Source organism: Struthio camelus, chromosome W, assembly GCF_040807025.1.
Source record: "Struthio camelus isolate bStrCam1 chromosome W, bStrCam1.hap1, whole genome shotgun sequence".
Classification (NCBI taxonomy): domain Eukaryota; kingdom Metazoa; phylum Chordata; class Aves; order Struthioniformes; family Struthionidae; genus Struthio; species Struthio camelus.
The window spans coordinates 23942680-23963287 of NC_090981.1; the positions used below are offsets into that span (position 1 = coordinate 23942680).

General features: G+C 42.9%; 1 protein-coding gene and 1 long non-coding RNA gene across 2 annotated transcripts in view; one reads left to right on the plus strand and one right to left on the minus strand.

Moving 5' to 3' along the window:
• Positions 1–20608, plus strand: part of LOC138060893 (semaphorin-6A) — a 377722-nt gene that overhangs the window by 238294 nt on the left and 118820 nt on the right. The window lies entirely within an intron of this gene.
• LOC138064103 (uncharacterized) lies at positions 19132–19488 on the minus strand. Its single transcript, XR_011137346.1, has 2 exons — positions 19434–19488; positions 19132–19350 (listed from the first exon to the last, which is right to left on the minus strand). It is a non-coding gene; the product is annotated as an uncharacterized lncRNA (long non-coding RNA).

The following is a 20608-nucleotide window of genomic DNA, read 5'->3' on the forward strand; positions in this document are numbered from 1 at the left end:
ACTTTATGTGCGCTGGACTGAACAGCATGTGTGTGGAAATTTATGGGCCTCACAGTCTCCCAAACAATAAGTACACCAAAGTAATGCTGCAAATTAAAGAGAAATCAATGGCTCTCTTTGGCATAGCCTAACTCTGCTGTTAATTGGTAATATATATTGTGTTGGGTGGTGGCATTTAATCTATTTATTTACTTAAAGGAATACCTACCGCTCTTCCCCTCTGTTTCAGATTATATCATGCAAAAGTATCTCATTCCTCAAATTTAAAGGTGATGCTGTTTTCTTTGCAAAAAAGAAAACATGCACGTGTATTATTTGCATAGATAAACTTCAGCACGTTTAAAGCATTGATGTTTTCAGGTACTTTACATGAAGGACGATCTTGCAAGACTTCTGGCACTTTGGCTGCTGTCTGCTGTTGAAAATGTTGAGAAAATACCTTTCTTAACGATATTCTGGTGCCTTATAATTCTGGGCCCAGGAATAAGTTTCATATCAAAAAATCACACTCCTGTTCAGGTTAGCCCATCACTTTCAGTATCGTTAACAACTTGAGGTAGCGCCTTTGTCTCCCAGGTCAGGTTGTCTCTCTTTAATTTCCCAGCCAAAAAAAAAAAAAAAAAAAGAGATTGGTCAAAGTCTTCCTAGAGAGCAAGATGCACAAAGCATGCGAGCCTCTTATTTTAACTTTTAGTTATAGCTGTGCTTGGTGTCCGTTGCTGAAGCAGTCGGTTCACTCGCAGGGTATTGTTTCAGTGCGGTGGCTGTGTCGGAGGAAGGCTTACGGAGAGGTAAGGCCATCGGTAGCGTTAGGCGGAGTGAGAATGTTTTCTGGAACTGTCAGGGTGAGGAAACGTCTAATCCTTTTCATCTCTAGCGTTGCGGACCTATAATTGCGACCTTGCACGAGAAAGTACTGATTTAAAAAGGAAGATTATTTTGAAAAGAACGATAGGTGTCAGGTGTCAGCCTGCCCTCAGCATCTTCGCAAACAGCAGTCGAAAGCGATTACGTTCATATACGGTTTGGGATACGACACGCGAGTATTTCTGTAGTTTCAGCGCCGCATCTCTTGTCAGGGGGTTTTGCCTGACAGTAAAGACCGCCCTGGGGACCGTGTCCGCCTTATCAAATGTGGCCGGTCCCGTGGCTGCGGTCCGCAGAGCCGTCCTTGGCCCGCACAGCCGGCAGGGAGGCAAACGTGCAGGGGAGCCTGTGCGGACGGTGGGCACCGTCCTCCTGGGAGCGGTGCCGGTATAGCCTCTGTTTGTAACCGGATATTTCTGCTGGGTCAGCTCACACTGGGGCGGGCGGCGCAGCAAGGACAGCCGTGTTGTGTAGGTTGCCTGGGAAGGACGGGTTTTTCTGCCGCGAACTCATCGCTGTACCTTAGTTCTGCACGAACGTTTGGGGATCACCTCCGTTTTAGCAGTGGAAATGCAGGGGTTATAAATAAAATCGTCCGATGTCTTAGCTAATTGCAGGTGTTTGCTCCGTGAAACCCGCAGCATCAGTTTTAAGCTTTTCGTGACACTTCATAAATTCTAGGTGAGCCGTTTTGTCTCACTCCTGTGTTTATACCTGTCCCCACAGCGCCCGTCCCTCCATTTTTCCTTTCACGGTTGACAGCCAAGCGATTTTTTGGTTTTAGCCCAAGGGGGAAAAAAAAATCATTCAAACTCTTTGATTTATGAGGTTGGAAGTAACTGAAAGAAGGATCTTGGAATGGGAAATGCATATGTTATTATTGGTGTTCGGCAAACTGAGGTTGTGATGATGAGGATTAAAATTCAGAGCTCACCAACCCCCTCAAAGATAGGAGAGATCTTTACGTTGGTTCAGTCTTCAGAATCGCCAGCAGTCTGTGTCCCCGAGAAACAGTGACTTTTTTGACGTAAAGGTCTCTCTACCTTTTAAAGGTAGTACCTGAAGCTAAAACTGGTTCTCTTAACATATTTAGATCCTAAGGATAATACTTATTCATGAGGAAGAGAATATAAATGACTAACTCTTGGATCTTAAATCATTAGATTATTGTGTTATGACAGCTTTTTTTAAGCACAGGGTACTTTTTAAGCACAAGTACTTTCTCTCTTCGTAATCCATTCTCTTATAGATATCCCTGCAGTCTGCTTTCCTCTTCTTGGCAGTTGTCCCTGATGATAAATACTTCTTGAAAAAATTACCCTTTAGATCTGAGAACTGAAGATCATAATAGGAGATTCTGCAATTAATTTTCAGAGTTAAGATAAAATATCTGTAAATCAAAGATTAAGCTGCAGCAGATATTTCTCATCGTTATTGGAGCTATTTGTGTAAGGTTTATTCTTGACTCATATCCACTGCCTTCTAATGTTGCTTTAGCTGCATATAGGCTATTTATTAAAAGGACTTACAGGAAGCGGGCCATAAAATCAGATTTTTGGCCTTCCAAAATCTGCACCTATTCAGGAAGTTCCCAGCTCTAGCTTAACCACCGTAAAAGCTTCCCAAACAGCTAGACATTATTAGTATCCCTTAACAGTGTAACTCTCTTTATAAGACTTTTTTATGATGACAGAATCTCTGATAAGACTTCCTAGTACATCAAGCTTTATCATTATCACTGTTGTTTTAACAGTACCTTTCTAGAGCACACAAACAAATTGGCTTCTGAAAATGGTTTTAGATTGCACAGAGCGTCCATTAGACACACATATAGCGTACCATGTATCCATGTTGTATAGCAAGGAAGGGTGAGGGGTAATGGACAAAAGCTGCCCAGTTTTACTGGCTGAAGGTCTGTTCCTCTGAACCGTTTGTGTTTGACTGACTGACTCACTGGATGTAGCAAATGCGGCAAAGCATGTAATTATGTTAGATACAAACGGTGAACAGTAATTTAAGTTAGGACACTGAAACGGGGCAGGGGTGTTATACTGAATTGCTTTATTCAGAAGGCACAAGGGTTGTGAACTCATTGAGGTAAATGTCTTTTTATTTAGAAAACCACCCCTGGTGCCATCTTTAAACTGTGGACATTTTGTCTTTGCGTAAAGGTTCATAATTTGCAGCATTAATCAGTGTCTGCATCTAGATACAGGACAACACTTTTAATTCCATAATAGCCGCTGTATAAATACACATGCAAATATGTGGCATCAATCACTAGTTGCTTTGGTGTTTCTGATCAAAGTGTAGGGCTCTGCTGAGCTAAATGCCTACTAACATGGACCTATTTAATGCCTTTCCCATGAAAGAGAATGCCGTGCATTTAATCCCCATGGTTACTGCCACGCTTAAGGCTAGAGGCAGCAACAGCAGTCCTTCAGAGAAAAGGTGGAAAAAGGCTGCCGTAAGGGAAGCTAGCGTACTCACGCAGCTGGATACGTACCATACGCTACCTGCTGGTACAGCCATGCAGTTTTTATCTTCTTTAGGTACTGTGGAGCTCGGGAGGGAGCGAGAAGGTGAGCGGTAGAAAAAGGCGTGAAAAGGAAAGGGAGGAGGAAGGAGAAAAGCAAATGGCTGAGTGCAGGAGGAGCGGTGGTGAGGGAGGGAAAAGTGACTTATTAGCAGCAACCGGCTACGAAGAGCTGCGCCAAGGAGGCAGAAAGAGCAGCTCGAAGGCATCGGTTTTGAAACCCGGCAGCTGCGGTGTGGGTTGTGATGTGGTTCTGTGTCTGGCTGCTGCTGTGGTCGCTCTCGCTGCTCACCTCTCCCAAAAGCCCGAAGGAGAAAGGCAGGCTTTGCAGTACGGCTGGCTAGGTTTAAAAAAGTGGTCAGAGAGCTGGTGGGCTAAGCAGGGGAAAGGAAGCGCTAGCGAAGATGTGTTGAACCTGCCCCGTTAGCAACCCCGTCGCTCAGGTCGCCAGAGCGGCAGCTCAAGCTCCTCCAGTCATCCCAGCAGTAACGCGCTGCGCTGCGCTGCGCTGCGCTGTGCGGGGACTTGCGGTCTCTCGAGTAAGCGGGTTCGTGCCAGCTATCGTCAGCATCAGTAAGAGTGCATGATGTTGGATCAGGGGGGATTTGTGGCAGTTCAGTGAGCAAAGCTTTACTTTGGAGATTTCACAGCTTTGTCATAAAAATTGCTTAAGGAAGAACCTGACAGGATGGTGCTCAGTGACGAATTTCAGCCACTGGAAACTAAGACAAAGGGAAGAGGAAAGAAACTCAGTAGATGCAGAACACATTCATGTCCGTCACCTGGCAATGTGTTCTTGTTTGTTCTACCTGAATTATTTTCCTTGTTGTTCAAGTCTTCATTGATTTATTTTCCCTGTTTTAATGATATAAGTATTACATAGGCAGAATCACTGCTATAAATGAATTCCTTGTTCCATTTGTCAAAGCAGTGGGACCCTAGGTATGCCTTACTGGCAATGTGCAAATGACAAAGACTAAGAAGTCAAGTTAATTAAAAAGTGATGAGACTGTGAATCGATTGTTTCCCGTGGTTGCAATTTTTTTCTGATAACCCTTTATGCTCTTTCTTGATGCACTCATGTGAAAAATAATGCAGCTACTTGAATCAGTCTTCCATATTCTTTTCAAGACTACTGTGCACTCCAACCTTTAACGACAAGCACTTAAACAAAATGCACTGTTCCACTGGATTTACTGCGAGCCTCTTAAGAGATTCTTCTGGTCAGCAAACTCACTTGAAAGCTTGACAATCTACCTTTTTTTTTTTTTTTTTTTTTTTAAGTTGAAGAGGAGCTAATTTAAAATCACTGGAGAAATCAAATGGAGGAAATTAAAGCAGCAAATCAACAGAGGAAAGGTGACTAGAATGAAATGGCCAGTGATTTACCTCTGCATAGTCTCGTCTGGTCGTGGATGCACTATATGAACTTCATCACCCTTCCTGCCAGGAATTCTGTAGAACGTCTAGAGGCGCAATAGCTACTTAATAGGCATACTATCAGTAACAATAACCTTAAAATACTTTTCCATAAACGCCTGCATTTGACTTCATACCTCTATAGTGAAATAAATCAGTAAGATTTATATATCTAAATTGGTTTCCATGTAAAATGATTTCTGATGTGGCCACCTAACAGGAATTAGACAATAATAGAACCATGGCTGGATATATTTTTTCTTTTGAAACCAGTTACAAGCCCATTTATTTAGGCCATAACCCTGTTTTACTGGTCCTGAAGCTAGGTGCAAACTTACTAAATCATTCTAACTTGAAAAAAACTTTGAACTGGGCTTCAGAAAACAGAAGAAGAGGTATTGATGCTACTTACGCTCTCTTTTCATCTTATGGCCTAGTGATTTGTGTACTCACCCAAGATCAGCTCCCCTTTCTCCCTAACAGGGATTTGAACCTACTTCCCTTGCAGAACACTGCCTCTATCAACATGCCAAAGTTTATTCCAGGGTGATCAATCTCCTGCTTCTATCTCGTCCGCCTCATAGTCGTCTTGGTGTGATGACTCTGGATAGCTCGCGTGAAGTGGAATAGCATCATAAAGAAGATTGAGGGTCGTTCGCCCTAGCACGCCCAGCAGCACAGTGCCAACAGCACTCTCCTGGGGCCTGCAGGCTCAACTTCTTCTCAGATATAGAAGAAAATTGAACCCACACCTTACTGGATTCATTAAACAGACTAATTCCAAACTACTACTGGGTGTGGGTGGATGAAGGTGCTGCTGCAACTAAAGCAACAATAATGCACTGTTACTAAAAACCTGCTTACCCAGGCTTTAACCCAACTGGCATTAACCTTGGGATGCACCTTTGCTTATGACCATGGTTAATCATTTGGTCTTTTAAAAACTCCCATCACCCAGTACCCACCCCAGCCTTTGGAGGTCAACTTTCGGTAGCTCACCTGGATTAGCACCCTCTTCGATCTGCCGGGGGAGCTGTTTGTGTGATTCTCTCTTTAATGCATTTCAATCTAGATGTGTCAGGCTGGCAAAACCCTACCACTCAGATTGTTCAAGCCAGATAAAACACTGTTTATAGAAGCATAGAAGGGCCTTTCACACCTATTTTCCTTGAAAATATTTCAAAAACAAAACAGACCTAGCAGTAATCTGGAGAAATGTAGAACTGCTGTGACTCTGTGAACGACTAAAAATAGCACGTCATGGGAATTTCTTTTTTCTTTTTTTTTTCCCCCGTGTCTGGTAAAGAGAGAGAAAAGTAACCATAAATATGCTATTTTATACAGTTGATCTAGGAGATGGATGGTATTCAGCACCGAGACCTAGTCGCAAACTGTCAGAATCATACACACGGGTTTTCGTAAGATGCACAACAAAAACCCATAGCCATATTTTAGGTGTTTGTTTGTTTGTTTGTTTTTCCAATTTATGTGCTGTATACTGTCTCTCCTGTAAAGTATCACCTTATATTTTATCTTCTTTACAGAAAACAGTGACATTTTAATTTTCAAATAATTTTACAGGGAAAGAGGTTTTTCATGCAGTTTCTGTACTTGGCTTTTTCAACAGCTCAGCCCTGAGATAAGCGCATGAAAAGATCTGTGCGATGCTATCGTGAACTGCTGCCGTTCAACAGCCTCGGTGAAATCTTGCCCCACCGAATTCAAAGGCAGGGTGAGGTAGCGTTGGACTCCTTACCTGTTTCCAGGGACAGCCTAGAGATATCCAGCAACATGTTTCCCTTTGAATCTAATGGATGAAAAGTAGTTGAGGGCAGACTTTGCTCGCTTGCCGCTGCCGTTTGCTGCTGCAGTTCTAGTTATTAATTCTGCAGTGACTATTTTATAGACGCCACGCAATGCCAACTGAAGGTTACCACAGCAAAGCAGCAAAAAAGATGAGGGCTACAAAGTCATTGGCAGTTTATTTTGATTCAGCTGGAGAGAGCAACTTGTGCTTTTATCATCCTTTGTATTTGGCAAAGGTTAGAGTTTATCTGAGTTTCACAAGCTGCCAAAATGCTGAGCAGATCCTGCCATTGTCTCAGTGAGCACTGAATTGCATATTAATTGAAGATCTAAGGCTCTACATCAAACAATAGAAGCGTAACCAAACACTGCAGACCTGGGACGCGAATGTCTCTGGAGCTAGATGGGAATGTTTGATTTAACAGCAGCACAGATCTGACCCCTTAAGTGTTTCCTACAGAAATGCTACTAAATCATTTGAAAGTTTGACAATGTTTTGCTACTAGCCACAGTGAAAAACGAATTTCTGGAGGTCAATCCAGCATGCCTGCTTTGTGGTCATACCCAGATGACCTATGTTAGGAACAGCCACAGCTCCCAGGCTGCTGGGGACTACGTACATCATGGGGATGGAGCACCTCACTCCTACGAGGCCTGTTGATCATGCACGCAGCTGCTTTCTTACCTCGCTGCTTGTTCAGAAAAGGAGAAATAAGAGTAAGGCCGGGAGAGGAGCTGCCTATCTCATCCTTCCTGGATGCGTTTGACTATTGGAAGGGCAAAAGAGCAGTGAAAGGAGGGAGACATAAACCAGCAAAGCGACATTTGTCCAATGCTTGAATGAACGGGAGGATTTAGTCGCGCTTTTGGGACAACACTGTAATGCCTGAAGAGTTTGTATCAGCCAGAGAAGATAATATATCTCCTGGATGTTCTTTAATATGTGCATATATGTAAAATAGAAGGAGGCAGAGAGAAATGACTATTTATCCAATATAAGATATTACTAATCTAGTGGCTGTTACCTAGGAAAGCAGGAATAACGCCAAGGAATTCAAAAGATTCAAATCCATTTAAAAAACAGGTCTGATAATGATTACAGTATATTTGAGTTGCAGAAATTGTTCTAAGATGTTTATCTGGATTGGGTTATTCTTTTATGGAACTTTAGCTTGAGTTTGGGTCCAGCTTTGCTGCTCAGTCTTTGTTTTATCATGGTTCTGATCCAAAACACAGGATTTCAGCATTTGTACATTCGCGTCTTTAAGTTTGACCACTCTTTTGCATGATTTCTTTCCCCCGGGAAACATTGTGAATTAAATCCCAGCTTCAGCAGCATACAGAAAGCTGGCAACATTCAGTATCATTGTGGCTAATCAAGTCGCCTGCTTTGGAAGCAGACTCACAAACATAGGTTTTGGTATCTTAATTGCATTTTAGGCACCTACCTCGCTTTCTGGACCTGACTCCAGCTGGCTGTCATGTGTATCTTGTCTGCTATTTACATAGGATAAGTGTTTTGCTGAGCAAATCCCCACACACCATTTTTCTCATTATATTTGTAATGCAAAAGGTAAATAGTGCACAGCTGTAGAAGACCTCACAGTGTTAAGTGATTAATGATAATATATGTAGTTTTAATGGACCTTCTTTTAACAGAGAATGGATCATAATTTTCACCCTGCAATGGTGTCATTTTAGATGTGATCCAAGACACTAGGAATCAGACATCCAAGTAGGAAGTAGCTTAAAGTACTAAGTATCAACCATAATTTTAGACTCTGAATGCTGTAAACTGTAGCCAGGAAAATTTGCATCCCAAGGTTGGCTATCATCCAGAGAAGATCTTCAGGCTCCTAGAACTTCTTACAGACTCTCCATAGCAACTTCCAGCTCTGCTTCATCCATACAGCTGCCTTCTTTTCTTCTGCCTCATACTTTAGCGATGCACTTACAGCCACTTTTGGTAGATATATAGGGCAACTGACTCTTAGACTGCAAAGAAAGGATTGGCAAAATGAAAGATGTTAAAACTCCATTTCCACATTCAGCACACTTACTTTACTTGACAGAAGTTTCTTGAGTTTCTTTTAATTCTTTTCTCATAGGCATATAACTGATGCATTATACAAATTTTGTCCTACAGCTGCTGGGGCCAGAACAAAGAGGTCGTGGTTTTGAGAAGTCATTTATTACCAAGTGCCTCCCCCATAAAATTATACACATACAAAAGATGATCCTAAGAGGCAGCAACAAAAAAAGCCAGAGATAAGTGAGATAAGTTCAGTGATATAAGATCTGCTCTACGTATTATATAAAAAATGCTACATCTTTCTCATATCCCTATAGCTAAGTGATTTGTCAGTTGGTCTTTATTTCACTTAATTCTTCAAAATGATGTTTTACTTGATAGTTACTATTTACACACACTAGCATTTGACACCCTGTGTGTCATAAATAAATCATATTTAGCGCTGTCATTGGGATGTTAAGTTCCATAAATAGGAAAGTGCGTGCAAGAGCAACATCTCTCAAGGAAAAAGATATGATACAAAATTGAGTCCCTGAGGTAAAAGATAATATTTGTGACTTATCCACACACTCAGAGGTGACTAACAATCCTCACCCTGCTTTAAGGTGTAACAGAAAAAGAATGCTTCCTGGGTAGTTCTTCCAAGATAAATTATGACTTCTAAGAAAAGAGTGGCTCCATTCACAAAATGGGTCACCAACAAGAGCTGTAGGGTGGAAGGAAATGTAACGAGCAAGAAATATGGAAAAATGGAAAGTTAATTTACTGACATCTCTTTCATGATATACAAAGCCAAACCTTCACCTGTTCTCATTCTCTGGAGAATTTTATAGCTGATTTCAACACTGAGACTGAAACTTCTGTAACAAAAAAAAAAAAAAAAACTTGCAAAAATTACAGAGATTTGATCTTGATTTTTAATTTTTTTCAAAGGGTGTTATGCATAGTACAAAGTCAACAGGAATATATCATTTAACTTTCATAAATCTTTATCTGTATATTGGGGTGCACAATACAAATAAGGAATAGATTGTATTTAATCTCTACTTTTTTTTTTTTTACTTCCTTCAGCGCTGAATTCATTTAGTCCTGATTTTCCAGTTATATAATTTGAGGGCAATTAGATGTGTACTTGAACCCCCTCTTGAACTTGTCCAAATAGAGTAAATTATTTAGCCAATTTGGAGATGGTTATACAGGAGCCCCCATGCATCCAGCGTGATCCTTGTTCTTCAGAAAGCGATGCCTTCAGTGGGTTTGCTTGCACATATCTGCTACATGCTCCTACCCCCTCATGTACAGCCAGATAGTGTAGCTGGGATTTTTCAAAGAGATGGCCACCCTTAATTACCTGTGCCGTTATCCAAGCTGGGCTGATAAGGCTAATGGAGCTTCCTGTGTTGCACTATGAACTCATCTGGAGAAGGGACCAGTCTGCTGAGCTAAATACCTGGTGTACTTTGTCCATCTTCTGACAACTGGTGGACAGAGAAAATAAAGCAGTTGCACCTTTCTAAAAGCCCTCATTTATCACCCGTCGACAAACAGTACTGTTTATAATGTTTCCCTACCGAATGTAACACGGATGGACACAGAGCGCTCGCTAAAACCTGCGGTAATAGTTGGCACGTTTTAAGTTTGTAACTCTAGCCATTTGTGTGGCAGTATAGTGTGTGCTATTTTCTCATCCTAAATCTAGAAGGTCAAGAAATTTAGTCTATCAGTTCAAACTTAAATGAGGATCTAGAGGACTGCCCCAGTTATTTTTGCAACGGCAAATGCAGCAATGCAGCAATACAACTTGCTTGGTCTATTGTATTTCCTTCCAAAGAGGAGCTCTAAAGGGACATTTTTTTGGCTGCTGAATACCCTGCATTTTCTGTCTTCACTAATCATGCATGCTGTGTAACATAGAGTTTGAGCTGCTAGGCATAGTGCGATTCACTTTCTTAGCGAAAAAAAAGGCAGGACTGTTGCACTTCACATCAGAATCAGCAAGTTTGTAACTGCTGGGACTTTTAATGATTGATGAGAAGTTTGGCTTAGTTTCTGTTTGGAAAGAAGGGCTTTGAACTGGTGGATGAAATACCAAGAGGAGAGACTTACATAATGGGCCCATCTCCCCTAATCTCCTCACCAAAGAATACACAAGGAAGAAAAACAAGGAGTCCCTTGTAACCCTTGCAATGACAAGCGCCTTGTTTAATGTATTCAGTTACTTATTAGTAGACCAATATAAATCTAGCAGAACAGTGTGCAAAGTCAGCAGGGGGTCTGAATCCTGATGTTTTTTTTCCCACCACTGAATAAATGATTCCAACCACCAGCTTCAGAAGCTCATCCTCATTAGTATGTATGAAATGAGTGGAATAAGCACTGGGAGATTTATATTGTTCTATATTCAATTTAATTAATAAGAGATGGTGCCGATTTCTTGAGGAAGGAGGCAATGTCCATAGATTCTTATGCACCTTTCACTGTAATTAGTGATATAAATCTATCACAGCATGGAGACCTTAAAAAGTGCCCTCATCATTTTCTCATCCTACTGATATTCATTAACTAGGCATTTTAGCAACCTGTATATTATAATATGCCACCATCATTAAGGTCACAGTAGAGTTTTCATTTTAAGCCCCCAGCTTCCATGGGGTTTATATAACTCTGCTGGATATTCTGACTGTTTTTAAATTCTGGACAGACCTCTCCCCACCCCACCCCGCCAAAAAAGACAGAAATACCATTAGAAAAAAAAAAAAACATAAACAGCTATCTATTGGTGCCAGACAGTGCTCTGAGACCAAATAGTATAGGTAAAGTCTGCAAAGTCTTGAGGGAGTCACTGTGAAACCAAGTTCCTGAAAGGCAGGAATAGGATATTTCTATTAGCTTGAAGCAGACTGTGGAAAAAGGTGGCTTGTATATGCCTCATCTGACTAGTCAGTGCTAAATTCTGGGTTTTGACTTGAAAAGCAGTATCTTACCACACTGAGGTCAGCTCCAGTTTGGCCACTGGCCCCAGTGAGACCAAGAACGGAACTAGGCTTTCCAGTTTAATAACTGTTATGTTTTATTTCACAGATTATGCTCTTCTTGACTTTCTGCTTTTACAGAGTAGGAGGCATGGTCACAAACTGGTTAATGCAATGGATTTTGCAATTTGGGGTGATGTTCCAGCCCCACTAAAGTCAGTGAAAAAACTTCCAAAGAATTCTGCAAGGCCAATTCTTTACCCCAAGTACTTTAGCCCATATCAAATATAGCTCATTTATAAATCTACTTTGGCCCTTATTCAACTGAAATCCAAATTAAAGATTACAGTAAAATACAGGCGCATCAACAACTTATAATCTTAAAGCTAGGACTATTTAAGTTTTATTTTTGTCTTTGACATAGGATGTAATAGATATTAAAAAGCATATAGGTTTTCTGCTGACTGTCTGTGAACATTAATGCATATTCCACACAGGGCTGAATGTAAAATCCAAACATCCACAGGCAGTCACTGCCAAAAGGGAATAATGTTGTCTTCAGGATGGCCCAAGTAAGGAGTTAGTCACCAAGAATATTGCTATAAATGATACCCTTGGCAATAATATGTGAATTTATTTTTCAGCTAATGGAGGTTCATCACTGATAGCACATAAATGAAGATTGTGGTTTATTTCATGCAAGTTGATGCTTTTCCCCATATTTCTTCTTCATTATACCTAATTTTACTGCTTCTGTACCTATGAGGTATACTTATCTATCTACTAAACTTCCACACATGCAATGATAAGTACATTCTTATACGTTATGTTTGGTAAAATGGATTAAGGAAAGGACAATGATTTAACTGAAATCAAATACATGTCTCGTAACAATGGAAACTCCCCATTTCACGGTGAGTCAAACAGGCTCCTCTGAGCAGTCAGCTACTACACAGTCTCTTGCCTTTTGCATTGGGTTAATGACAAATCTTCCAAGCGGCTTTCACTCACTTCCTCTCAATTTTGCTGCATTAGTGTGTGGCACAGGGGAGTGACTGAAACTTACCTAAGCCAAGCTGGAATTTCTGGGCTGTGATTTACCTGGGCCAGTCACACATGGGAGAGGCCACCTGGCTAATGAGTCCCAGGAATGAGCAAACACAGGAAGTCTCCTCTCTCGCTCCCTGCTAATAGCACAGCCTTCGTTTGCAAGTGCTTTTCAGCTCTAATAATCACCAGGAAACTCCAGACTACAGTCAGCCTGGAGGGAGGGGTAGCTAGCAGCAGTAACGCTGTTGTCATCATCATCCTCACACATGGCCAGAAGCAGTCCTCCCTGCACAGTAAGCAACATGCCACTCCACAGCTAGCTTCACTAGCTTCAGTGGAGCTTCTTGTGGAGTAAAGCACTACTAAATACGGGTAGTAGTGGCAGAATAGTTATCTGGAAAAATCTAGGCTACTGAATTTGAGTCTCCAGTGTTCTTATTATTACTTTTCTTGGCATAATGCAGTACCAGGGAAAAGTGAAAGAGAGCCCACCGCATCCCATTTAGTTGCACTAGTGCTAGAACCACCATCTGTCACTTTTAGTCTTAGGAAAAGGAGTATGGACAAGCAGATAAAGGGAAATACTGACTTCAGCTTTTTCTGAAATAATATCTTTGCTAGATCTAAAGCATACTCTGAAATCACTGGAAAGACTCCATCAATTCCCCATGGCCTGTATCCCTTCAAAGCCAAACTGTGCTACAAATGTACAGCTCCTCCCATGTTCTCCCTTGGAGGGAAATCATTTTTGCTGTTCCCCGTGAGACATCAAGGATATTAACTCTTCCTTCAAGAAGGCAGGTACGCTCGAACACTGGAGAGCTGCGTTTCCACTTGTCCTGTTTTCAGCTTGCTCACAGGTTTGATGTAACAGCCAAGAGGAGCCAAACTCCAGCCAACCCATTTGGCTCACCTGCTTGGTCACCTGGGGCCTTTTCAGGCTGAGCAACTGCCTGACCTGTGTCCTGTAGCACTGTTATTTCCTGGCTATCCTATGTCACTTTTTCCACACACGATTAGATCCAAACAGTTCATCGGCCAGTGTGGGGAGGTGGCTGACGCTGATGAAAGCCGCTTTGCCAAAAGCAGGACAAGCTCTTTTCTTCCCAAATACTTTGTCATGTCTTTCAACACATTTTCAGTCATTCTTCTGTATCTTAGCATACCATAATGTGTTTGACGTTAATTTCTCCTTTAGTATGTAAAAATATTCATATTATCTAAAAGCCAGTGCAAACCTATAGCAACTCAGCCTCTTATTTCTTGTTGTTTTAATTCAATGATCTTGCAGGGTCAAAGGATAAAGCATGATTAAAAGATCATTTTCCATCTGCTGCTCATTTGTCAAGATTTAAGCAATCCCATTTTTCCTACATTCCTGTATTGTATCTCGCTAATCTTTTGCTTCACATAGAGACTATTTACTCTCCTCCATCTTTAGTTGTCTGTCTTCTTTTCTCCTTCCCCTCATCACTTCTCTCTGGTTTCTCGCCCTCTCCCCCACTGCACACACTCCTTCACAGATTTTCTCAGCTGGAGCCTTTTTCTTGTCTCTTCGGATTTTGTCATAGCTGCTCTTTTTCCCTCTGTCCGTCTCCTTCCTCCTTTTTTGGTCTGTCATTCGCAGACCCTTTCTTTCTCCCACTGCCATCAATTTGAGGGTTAAAAAAAAAGAAGTCAGCTGTATGAGATTTAATGTTATGAATTAAAGTGTGTGTGTTGGGGAGGAGGCTGGAATAAAGCCTCTTTCTTTCAGCTACTGAAACCATTAAAGGTTTCTCTTTGGTAATATTGTATTGCCTAGCAATTCCACTTACTGAGTGCTCCTAAGGGCTCAGTTCAGCCGAAAGGACACTGAAAGCAATGATTTTGACTTATTTAGCTAACTACTTTTTATTATTTTAAATTGGATTTGCTCTCAGTTTGATGCTATAATTGTATTTAAAACAATTTTATTATAATATTGACTTCTTTCCGTGCTGTCTTTTCAATTATGATAATTTTACACTTTCTCTAGCTCCCCCATCTAGATCTGAAATGTTCACTGCTGTTTTGGGAGCCACAGTAATGGTTCACTTTGGACCACATTCATCTACTGTAAGAACACAGGCAAAGCCAAAATAAATCTACTCTTTTCTTACTGCTTTCCTTAAACTCTTGATTGATACCCCGATTTCATGGAGTTCTGGTGAGAACAGAGCATTTACCCCAAGAAAACTGTATGAATTTGGTTTAACTTTCCAATGAAAATATATTCTGCATGTTTTCAGGGAGTCCCTCTACACCTCTTTCCGTGCTCTCCAAACAACTAAACAGAGTTCATGTCAAGCTTTAATCTTATAAACAGAATCAGCAACTGAGAGATGTATTTTGTTCTGTTCAGTTCCTTGCTGTACTCAAAAAGGAAGCAACATCTAAGCACAGTGCTGGAAAAGCTAACAGGGAAAAAAGGCATTTCTGAAACAGTAAATTAAAAATGTAGAGCACAGTATTTTGAACTGAAGCACCGTGAAGTAACTAAAGAGTGTACTTTCTTTTCCTGTATTAAAACTCTCAAGAACGACAAACTGAAAAATCTGTAAGACTCTCTGTCTGTATTTTTTGAATAATTTTTACTCTCAAAGAGAGACTCTAACTGGAAGAGACTAATGTCAGACTGTCAACATCTGAAGTGTGAAGACAGTAAACTTCCCTTTATGGAAAACCCAGTAAAGTTCAATAGCAAATAATTTTTCTAGAGACTTAGAGAATTGCCTGTGGAATTCAACAGATCAATTATATTTCCGCTATGGAGCTCTGTAGGATAGTTAAAAATTACTGTACACCTCCCTTCCTGGTAAAATCCTACGAAACAGATTGTCTGCAGGTGAAATCAATATGGATACACTGACAGTAATGGGACTTAACGTTAATTTACACCAGAGGAGGATCTGGCTCATACGTGTTTAGAGTAATTTGATAATAAATCTCCATAAACTTCTGTTGGTGTTAGCAACTGTTAGATTCTACAGTATTTTCCCATATTGATCATCCATGCTCAGTTGTTTTGTTTTTTAATAGGAAACCACTCCCTTCACCATATGGTCCAGCCACTATCCACAGTACTCTCAGCATATTTCACTATCATGTAACACTCTCCTCTTCTGGGAACTAGATGACACAGTGACATGTGAATGTTGCTCGCAGTGTAACATGAATTTCTGCTGATTTTTCTGGCACAATACAGCTGGGGCTGACCAGGGCAGCCTCTTGCATAAAATATCTGCTCCCCAGCCTTGTTTGGCTTCCAAAATTCTCCATAGTTGTAAAGACCAACCTGCACAGAATTGGCACAGAGAGAACCCTTTTGGGTTCCCAGGCAGAGGCAAATCTGTTTGGGGAGTCTTTCTAGTGAATATTTTGAAACTGCTTTTCTTAATTTTAAATACTTTGGGTTCCCCTGATGAGCACACCCTAGATCGGCCTGCGGTCATCTGGGGATCTGTGTTTTATTTGGAAGATGTCTGAAGAAAGCAATTAAGAAAAGGAAATTCATACATGCTAGCCAGCAATATAGTAACGTCACGTTACTAGCAGGGCCTTTAGTTACAGAAGGGATTTTGCAAGGATTCATAAACCATTAAAAATCACAGCTGTAGCAGAAACTCACGGCCTACCTGTTCTTAATCTGATCTCATTTTACATGTTTATATTGGTCTATAAAATGTTTAGTGCTCATAAATCCTGAACTATGCGCCTGACCGCAGGAGTTACTTGGGCAAAAGACGTATTGCTGTCTTACGCTAAGAGGCCAAGAAATGGGTCCCTGTTGTTTTTTAAGGGTCATCTTTTCTTTAGCTGTCGTGTGCCCAAGAACAGTTACATGCTGATGAAAAAAACTGCTAGCTTTCAACCACGTTTTCAGAGTACAGCTGAGTTGGGTGAATTCCTCTGAAGTGATTAACAGAAGGATCTTATTTTTCTCTGTGTAGGAGTAATTACTTTGCCAGGCATTCAATAATGTTGTCTTGACAAAAATCATGTTTACAGTTTGATGAGCTTTCATTGTTGCTGTAAGATTAAAGAAGTCAACGCTTCTTTGTATGAAGATGTCTCTGCGCTCAGCATTTTATTTTCATTTGTAGTGAGACATATCCCCACAGGTAAAGGCATCTCCTCTGTTGCCAGAGGAGGGAACAGGGATGGGGAAAAAGAAGATAAGACCCCCTCCTAGGATTACAGGCTTCCAGTGTCTCATGGATATCAAAACCATTTCATACCCTCCTTGGGGGCAAAAGCCCCTAGCATTTCTCAGAGAGCTGTCAAAATCTTCAGCTCCACAACTCTCATGTTGTTGCTCGTCAGTGTAAAACTCTGCTGCACTTCAAACCTTTGAAATAGGGGCAAGAATAAACCAAACTGAATCCAGTATTAACAGCTGGTACAGAAAACAGCCAATGTTGCACAGATTAGTCTGGCATGGGAAGATAATGAACAGGGAAGTGCTCAATGCTGAAATACCACTGCATCGCCCTGGTATCCCAGCCCTTTAGAGCTGTATTTAGTGGGATGCCCCACTTAGAGTCACATGGCTCCAGGAAGGTGGTAGAGCAGAAAATACGTGTGTATTTTGTGTAGGGCTCAGCATGTCAGTTGGCATTCAGCTTTGAACAACCCATCTAAAAGAGCCAGCTGCTCCCAGTGACAGCTCTACAGAGGCTCAAGCACCCCATTCAGGCCACGTACGTGCCCCACTAACCTTAGGTCAACGTATTTTGTATGTAATTAGGAGGCAGGGGCAGAAGTAATATTTTCATATGAACCCTGGTGGAATCTTCGGTAGAGTCAGTCCGAAGCAGGGCTGCAGTGAATTGGAGAATGTCTCTGTGGCTGGGGTGGATTTTTCAGATAAGGCTTTTAAAATGCAAAATTCCAGCAGCTCCCTGGAGATCTCCCCAAGAAACCCTTAGTGGATTGAGACTTGAAAACCCTCTGCACTCTTACCTCGGCAGCTGCCAAAAGGCGGCTAGGGAGTGCTAGCTGGTAAGGGCAACGGTTCCCTTCCCTACGCCAGGATGAGCAGCTCTGGCCGGTTGTCAGCTGGTCTGGGCGAATGAGCAAAGTTGTCTCTCTGATTTCAGAAGACCTGACTGCACTACGAGTTGAGGTTAATATTCAAATTCCATGAAAATAACCTAAAATTACTTTCGTGGGAAAGAAAAGGAGACTAGTTTACTGGATTGGGGGGAGAGAAAGGGAACATGGAATCAGGTAAAAGAAAAGGGAATTTTTTAGGCTATGAAGACACCTGCAGTTTTGCAGTTTGATTGTAGTAAGTTAAGAACAGAAGGAGCAGTAAGGGAATAAAGGACAGGAGAGCCGAATTTCCTTTTGACAGAAGGCTAAATGAAAAAAGAAGGTTCTAACGTGAGATTTGTAGGAAGAAATTAGTCAATGCAGCCTTGGAAATTAAACACGGAAAGAATGGAAAGTGGATGAATGGAAAACACTTTTGTAATAGAATGTGAATAATAAGTTCTTGCAATTGATGCCACAGCTAATACCAAAGTAGGGGAAACAGGATGTTTTAGTGCTTTCTGCTTCTTGCAAAACTTTTATAATTCAAAAATCTGGTCTGTCTTTTTCAAAGCCCTAAATACCGGGGGGGGCGGGGGGGGGGGAATGTTTCTGTCAAAGAGCCCTTTTCGATTAATGAAGAAATGCAAGTGTAAAATAAACTGTTCGGCATTTCAGAAATATTTGTGAAGTATGTGAAGCACATAGTGAGGGCCCAGTCTAGATTTGCTTACAACTCAAACCCACCACAAAGTCAGTGGAAGTTTTGAACACCTCAAGCTGTACGTAGTGATTGACCATAATGTAATGATTGAATGTCAGCATTTGGTATCGTTGAATGGATGCTTCCCACAAATTCAGACTGTGTTTTGTCTCCATTCTTGTTTCCTGTCAGAGAGACAAGTAGTATGAGATTATCTGGTGCCTCTTTGGGGAAATGGGGCTAGGGGTCTTGGCAAATCAAGGTCCATTCATCTGGTTTACCCCCCTGCCACATGGTTTGGTACCCAGAAATTATTTGTACTCATTGAGTTTCTCTAATTGCTTTCAGAGCTAGGGTACGTTTGTTTAGCTAAAATTTATCTGTCCTCAGCAATTATTCTGTTTGGTGCAGAATTCTCTTCTGTTTTAGATTTCCAGGGAACGAAAGAAAATATATGTTAAGTCTCAGTTCCTTTGGTTAGGAAATTACCCTAAGTATATAGTAAGTTTAAACTGTCTGAATGGGGGGGGGGGGGACTTTTCCTTGATACCGAAGAATGCTTTCCCTTGTAATCTAACAACTAGAAATTGAATTAATGTGTGTGTAATTTTAGATCCTAAATCAAATACCGACCCAAAACCCGTTTCTGAGAGTCCTTTCATTATCTGAAAATAAGAGGCAGAAAAAGAGCTGTCATAAACAAGTAATTATTTTAATTTTCATGCCACACTTCTTGGCCTGATAGTAAATCCTCTAGTTATAGCCTGTCCTTTCACTTATCTGGTTTAAAAATATAAATATATAAAAATCAACTTAGGGCAATCGCACTTGCAAAAGGGTCGTCAGGAAAACTGGTATGTTCATGCCGAAGTAACTAGAGCCGCTCCCTGCGGCACGGCTCAGACGAGACCTAGAGAGAGCACAGAAATTGCCGACGAAACACGTGAGGGACGCCACGCCGCAGGCCAGCCCGCGTTCAGCACCGATTTTCACCTCGCCGATGCCGGCCGGTGTCACCCGGTTTTCTCGGGGCGCCAAGGGGCGGCGGGGCGGGGCGGCGCGCGGGCCGTTAACGGCCGGCCCGGCCGTTAACGGCCCGCGCGCCGCCCCGCCCCGCCCCCGCCCCCCACTGGGCGGGGCTCCGCCGGAGTCGCCTCATGCCGAGGGGCGTCGGGTTCGGTTTGCCTGCGTTAGGCGGGCGGCCGAGCGTTTTCCTCCCCTGCGAGGTCGCCAGCCTGGCCGTAAAGCAAACGCCACAGCTCCGTTGTGTGCTTCTCCGGGGGAAGGCGCTAAAGCCGGCCGGCGTTCCTTCGGTTCAGCCTGTGAAACGATCCGTTGGCTCTGGCTTCTCTCATTCTGGCGATGAGGGAAGTTTTTCCCAGGCAGAGTGGAGCTGTAAATGAGGCGCGGGGCCGGGCGGCCGCCGCCCCGGCCGAGGGGAGGCCGAGGCTCGCCGCCGCCCGGGCCCGGCCGCAGCCGGGGGATTAGCGGCGGCGGCGGGGCGCCTCGGCGCGGGGCCGGGGAGGAGGGGGATTAATTTATTAGCGCTGCCCCTGCTCCTCGCTGGACTGATTGGCTCCGAGACAGGGCCGGATTAACCCAGCGAGCAGCCACCGAAGTGGGATTTGGGTGGAGGAAGGGCGGCGGGGGAACCTTCAGGGGGAAAGAAAGGAAAAGCAGGCGGCTGCCGGCGCGCGCTGCCGCCCTGCGCCCGTTTCCCCGAGGGGACAAGGGCTGGCTGGCCCGGCGCCTCGGATTAGTGCCCTCCGCGAGCGCGCCGTAGCGCTGAAATGCGATTAGCGGCTTACACAATATACTCCTTCCCCACCCCCCACCCCCACCCCATAAAACGCAAGTCGGGAGCTGCGGGCGGGGCCGCAACTTCGCAAGTTTGGCCAGGCGGTGCGTTGTGCGCGGATGGGAGCTGGCGCACCGGCTCCGAGCAGCGGGAGGCGCCTGCGAGCCGCCGGGGGCCCGGGACACAGCCGTGCGGGCCGGCCCGGCCCTCGGCACGCCTCCCTCGCTGCCTCCCTGCCGCAGATCTGCGATGCCCACCTCCTCTCGCCTCTTCGCTGCTTCAAACAACGGTGCCACTTATAAGATAAACCCCCTCCCCCCCCCTTTTTTTAAGTGGACGCGGAACCATCGCGATGGTTTAAAATGCCATT